This window comes from Dipteris shenzhenensis, chromosome 4 (genome assembly GCF_047967505.1).
Source record: "Dipteris shenzhenensis isolate YYH24624 ecotype China chromosome 4, Dip_SZ_1.0, whole genome shotgun sequence".
Lineage (NCBI taxonomy): Eukaryota > Viridiplantae > Streptophyta > Polypodiopsida > Gleicheniales > Dipteridaceae > Dipteris > Dipteris shenzhenensis.
In genome coordinates, this window is record NC_141599.1 from 43,090,635 (window position 1) to 43,096,911 (window position 6,277).

The following is a 6,277-nucleotide window of genomic DNA, read 5'->3' on the forward strand; positions in this document are numbered from 1 at the left end:
CCATCCTGCACAAGGTGACCTCCCAACCTGCCAGCAGCAAATTCTCCATCATGGTAAGCAAGAGACTCCCACTTTTTGCAGGACTTCCATAGTTGTTTTTTTAATAATGTATGGACCTGGGAATATCTTGCTCTTCTAGCATCAATCTCAAATTATTTGAATTCCCTCTTATGTTCTTTTGTAAGGAGTGATCAGGGTTGGGACTCCGCATACACAAAAAGAATGATTCAAGAGTTTGAATCGCTATGCCACATTCTCTCTTGCCTCTCTTTGCTGCATAAACACCACTATAGATCTTCAAATCTGATGAATATGCTCGCTCTAGAGTAACCTGCATGGCTTCTTTGTCTTTTTTATCAACAAATATGACAATGTTACAAATCGCCACTTTGCTAATGGTGGTATATACTATTCTATCAATGAAGTTATGGATATCATTGCTAGAAACTTCATTGATAAAGAATAGTTGTGGCTTATCCCATGCTGACTCATTCTTGAAGAAGTCATCTTCTGAGACTCCCCTAAAGTTGACAAGCTTTCTAGACTCTGCCGTAACCTCTACATTGAATTGAAAGCTTTGGTGCATATCTGTCGGCATTCTTATCTCGCTGATTAATCTTTCCACATATGCAACCACCTGTTGTGGGATCTCTTTTCTCATATAAGAGGTTACTATTTCCGACCCATCTTCATCCTTTTTAATCCACCTGTTTGCCCATAGCTTTACCTTGGGTGTTGACAAAGAAGTTATATGCTTCACCACATTGTAGTCAATGTTACAATGAGTAAGTGGAATTTGTTTCTCTGACAGCAAATACTTGATGGCACTATGCACTGCATCACGCCTCACCTGTACATTGATGCATTCTTCCATGCAATGGTCTTTGTCTTTTTTTCCAAAAAACCATTCTTTCTTTAAAATTTTTTGTGCTGCCATGGATGCATACTTATCAGCTAAGTACTTTACAGGCCTCCACATCCTTGCCGTCAACTCCTCCTTATCCATTACCTTTGACTTGCCGGAGATAAACAAAGGAGCTTCATAGGTCAGCTGTCCACGCTCACAAGCAATGCACGTTTCAAGCATCTCATTGAACACTTCAACAGGACGAAATATGATAGAAGTGTAGTCGGCATATCTGTCCCTCACCACCTTGAGGCTTGTCATACTTTCTTCCCGCTCTTGGGTTCCCCTAGGCACAACTGCACTCAAAGAAGTATAAAAGTTTGTGAGTGTGTCGGCATCTGCTTTTGTGACCTTTCGCTTCAAATCAGGATTTGGAGAATCAAATGTTGTCCATATCACCCTTGCCTTCTGTAAGACCTCTGATGTTGAGGATATCTTACGCTTTCCATGGACATAATGATTAAGTCTTTCGGACTCAATCAAATACTTAATCTCATGCTTGAATATACAGATCATTGCAGGATAATAATGGAATGAGCTTATCTTTACAAATTGTTCTGGAGTGAGTCTTTTGCCCTCCTTTGCTTCCCTTGCGATCTGATTACAAGCATAAGCCCAATGTTGACCATCAATGGGCTGGAATCTGCAATGAAGGAGAAATTCCTTCTTGACTTCCTTTAGCATATTCTCTCCTTGTGCCTCTTCGCCTTGTTCATGTGGAATTTTTTTTAGGGTGTTTTTAAAGAATTGACTGAAGATCTCCTCGAAATGTGTAGGCCCTGTAAATGTTATTTGATCTTGAAAACTATTTTTGGTTGGACAAAACATTATTGGGCGCAAGACCACATTGCTTGCCACAGGTTTCTTACCATCTCTCAAAGCCTCGTATATTTGCATTGCATAGGATATATCAAGGCTTCGGCTATTAGCAAACAGAGCTGCAGCTTCCACATCTTTGGCATTCACAAACCGCGTCCTTTGACCCCAGATATATCCCACATCATCATCTGTAACTGCTTCATTAAGACGCAGATTAAGATTTTTGATTGATGTGAGTTCATCCTGATCATCTTCAGCCTCGGATTCTGAGTCTTCTTCATCTTTCTCTTTTTTTGACCGTTTTTCATCCATATTATCTTTCTCTACAGTGGGACGATGTCTTTTCTTACTGCTTGGAACCGTGGCTCTTGCAGTACTAGCCTTTTGCATTTCACGTCGTGGTTTGCTAGCAAGAGCTTCTAGCATAACTACAGTGGATCCGCCTTGATCTTCTTCAATTTTTGCTAATTCCCGTGCACTCAAGGCTTGTTTTTCATCATCCTTAGTTACATCCACCATTTCTGGTTCTAGAAGTTTGCGCTCATGTTCTACAGGTTTGTGACAGTGTGCCTGTTCTTCTTGTCCTTGCATTGAAGTCTGAGCTTTTTGATCTCCTTCATGTGATGATTCTTGCATATGGGGAGCATATTCTGCATCCTGAAAGTATTCAAACATTATCTTTGCATGCATCCTTTTTGCCACCACACTAGGAAATTGCTCCCAAGTATATAAAAGAGTCTCCAATGCCCTTTGCAGCTCTGGAAACTTTGATGGTTGAGGAGGAGGCATCACAAAGGTCTTTGCGTCTCTCCTTGACACAATAAAATGCATACCGCCAACTTCAGGATCTAAACTCTTTGTTAAAATATCCACAAAGGTGTCCTTTTGCTGAATTATTATGCCTACTACAAGGCTTGAAGTCATATCTTTTTTGAAGAAAGTAGCATCCCATGGATCTTCAACACCATTGAACTCCCTTTTTGACATAAGTAGAAAGAGTCTCTTTTCCTTTTGATGAAGAAACCAAGCTCTTCTACCCATGTGATATCGAGTCCACCTACCAAAGCCATTGGGGCTATATTCCTTTCCTTTGAAATTCAAAGTGACATCAGAAACCCATTCTCTGATCTCAGAGTCATTTAGCATAGCCATCACATTAGCTGATTGCTCCATAATCCTACAAGAAAAGATAATGAAGAATTTAGATACATACAAGTAAAGTACAATATACAACCCTTGATACAATAAATGTGGGAAATAGCCCAAAAGGCTTTACAAGGCTTCATATGGCAATAAATGTGGGAAATAGCCTAAAAGGCTTTACAAGGCTTAAATATTTGTACAAATGTAAAAGAATTAGCCAATAAAGCTTTACAAGTAATATAAAATGTCGTCTAGTGATAAAGCTTCAATCTTCGTGAAGATTCATGTAATCTGTCCATCCATTGATATCTGTGCACTGATACCCAACTGATGCAATCTATCCACTAAAAACTGTTCCACCGATATCCACTTATGCAGCCCACATGATATCCACTTATGCATCCCATTGATACTCGTTAATTAGTGAATGGTCAGGATGGTCGAGTTTATTACAAGGCGCTTCATATGACAATAAATGTAAAAAATAGCATAAAAGGCTTTACAAGGATTTTTATGACAATAAATGAGCTTAAATATTTATACAAATGCAATAAAAATAACCAATAATCATCAAGCTCCAATATGTCCCATGACATGTAATCTGTCCACTGATATATGTAATCTGTCCACTGATATCTGCTCATGCAATCTGCCCACTGATAAACTTCTTGGTAAATGGTAAAAGGTCTTATTTAATAGCATGTTATGAGTGTTAAACCGCATGTGAGCGAAGGGACTGACAACGATTAGGAACTAGTTAGAAAAATTTGAGCATGGCTTCGATTGGCAACTTGGAGAATTGTCTCTCCTCTAAGGCAATCTAATCTATGCTAAACTATGCTAAACCAATCGTCGAAGCGAAGAAAAGCAATAAATAATTTCTTTTTCTGTGTTCATTTTAATGTGCTGGGGTTTAAGAGGCTTAAATATGCAAAAGAAGGGGTTGTGATGTAGAGGCTAAACCTGCATGTGATATAAATGAAGAACAAGTATCTAAAGAAAAGTTAACATTTTTCAATTTAAAAGATGAATATATATATAAATATTATCTCACCTTCAAAACAAACCATAAATTCACTCTTTTATAATTTTTTAAATGTATAATATAAAAGATGTAAATATATAAATCTCTCTTTACTTTCTCTCTCTCTCTCTCTCTCTCTCTCTCTCTCTCTCTCTCTCTCTCTCTCTCTCTCTCTCTCTCTCTCTCGACTCCTCTCTCTCGTCGCCAGCCCCCCCCCTCTTCACCCTCCCCCCCCCTTTGCTACCTGCCAGCCCCCCCCCCTCTTCACCCTCCCCCCCCTTTGCAACCCCTCCCTGGGCCGCCAGCCCCCCCCCTTAGCCGCTCCCTACCCCCCCTCTCAGCTGCCCCCTCTCAGTCGCTCCCCCCCCCCCTCAGCCGCCCTCCCCGCCCCCCCTCTCAGCCGCCAGCCCCCCTTCCCACCCGCTTCCCTCCCACCCGCTGCGCCAGCCTCCCCTCCCACCCCCTTCCCTCCCACCCACCTCCCTCTTTGCCCCTTCCTCCCCTCCCTTCCTCCTCCCTCCCCTCCCACCCCCTTCCTCCCCTCCCTTCCTCCTCCCTCCCCTCCCTCCTCTTCTTCTCCTCCCCTGAACCTTTCTCTCTCTAGTTCCTCTCTCTTCAAATTTTAAAAAAGAAACTAGAAAAAAAAGTTTGCAAGTACCTGGAAAAAGTTTGTAAGTTTGCTCTTTCTTGCTTTCTTGCTCTTCCTTCCTTGCTCTCTTGATCATCCTTGCTTTCTTGCTTTCTTGCTTCAGTGAATGAAATGAGGAGGGAGAGAAGTAGAAGTAGAATATTATTATCGTCCTTGGGGGGCCAAAAAATGACCCATGGGACCTAATCCTCAGTACAAAAATCTCCTCCGCTATGGAGAGAGAGAGAGAGAGAGAGAGAGAGAGAGAGAGAGAGAGAGCCTAAACATGAAAAGAAATTCAAAACCTAAAATAAAGATCAAAATTATTCATGTAAGTTGGCATTGCTAAAAAAGAATTAGAGGCGACCTCCATAGACTTAACCTCTTTTTGGTAGCTAAGGGGATGTCCCTCCCACCACTACAGTTGCTCAATTTGGATCTTAGCCTCTCTCCCTCTCAGCCTGCACTTAAACCTCCACCTCACACACCTAGCTCACTTAACTCTAGGACTCTAGGACACCTTCACACCCACATAACTGTAGGACACCCTGGGACTCTAGGACACCTACTCTCACACACTCCTAGCATAGGACTCCTAGCCCTTAGGCATACACCCATACATTAATTTGACTCTACAATATTCCTCTGGCAAATCTTTGTTACTTGTGGTAGGCATGGTCAGCTTTAATGTATGATTTTTTTGGGAGTTATATCTCATGGAAGTTGCGGTGATTATTGCAGTAAGGGTAGGAGAGGACTACTACCCGAAGAGGGGTGCTTCCCATCAAACATTCATATAGTAGTATTGCATTAGTCTTTAATCGTATGAGATTTGCATGCACTAAGAGGTAGAACACATTCTTCTCGTCTTCATCCATCTACTGGCATAGATCTCGGAGAGTCTTTGTGCTGACTGGCCTAGTTCAATCCATACCAAATACTGCATGTAACATCTTGGTGTTTCCACGGTATGCGTATTCTTTCTTCAAGGTGATGAGGTTTATGGAGGGGGCACAGTGGGCGAAGGCCGGGATGGAGGCTGAGGGGCAAGAACCGCCCCTAGGTGGGTGTCGCTTGGTCGGCGGGCCCTGCTTGATTGGCGAGCGCCGCTTGGTGGCCGATCTTTGGGCAAAGGGCCCTTAGGGCCTTTTATAGGGGATTAGGAGAGGGGGGATTGAAAGGGGGGAGGGGGGGGTGGAAGAAAGGGGGGGTGGGGGTGGAAGAGGGGGGGGGGTGGAAGAGAGAGGGGGGGGAAGGTGGTGGTGGAGGGGGGGGGGGGGGAGTGGTGGTGGAGGGGGGGTTGGAGGGGGAAGAGAGGGGGGGGGGGGGGGTTGGAGGTTGAAGGGAGGGGGAGGGGTTGGAGGTGGAGGGGGGGAAGGGAGGTGAAGGGGGAAAAGGGGATATGGAGTGTAAGGAGATGGGGGTGTAGAGAGAGGTAGAGAGATGGTGGAGTGGAGGGTGATGGCGGTGAAGAGAGAGGTAGAGAGAAATGGAGCTAGAGGGGGCAAGGATGATTACCTTAAGTAGGGGAGATGGGGGATGGATGGAAAAAGTGGAGGTGGTGGGGAGGAAGATGATGGGAGGTGGAGATGGAGATGGAGGGCTAAAGGAAAAAGTGGTGGTGGAGGGGGCAATTGATGAAAAAAGTGGTGGTGGTGGTGGTGGTGGAAATGGTGGACGAAAGTTGGACAGAAAATAGAGGTAGACGGAAATTATGGAGGCTCAACAGAATTTGGAGATAAAAGTAGCTTGGAAA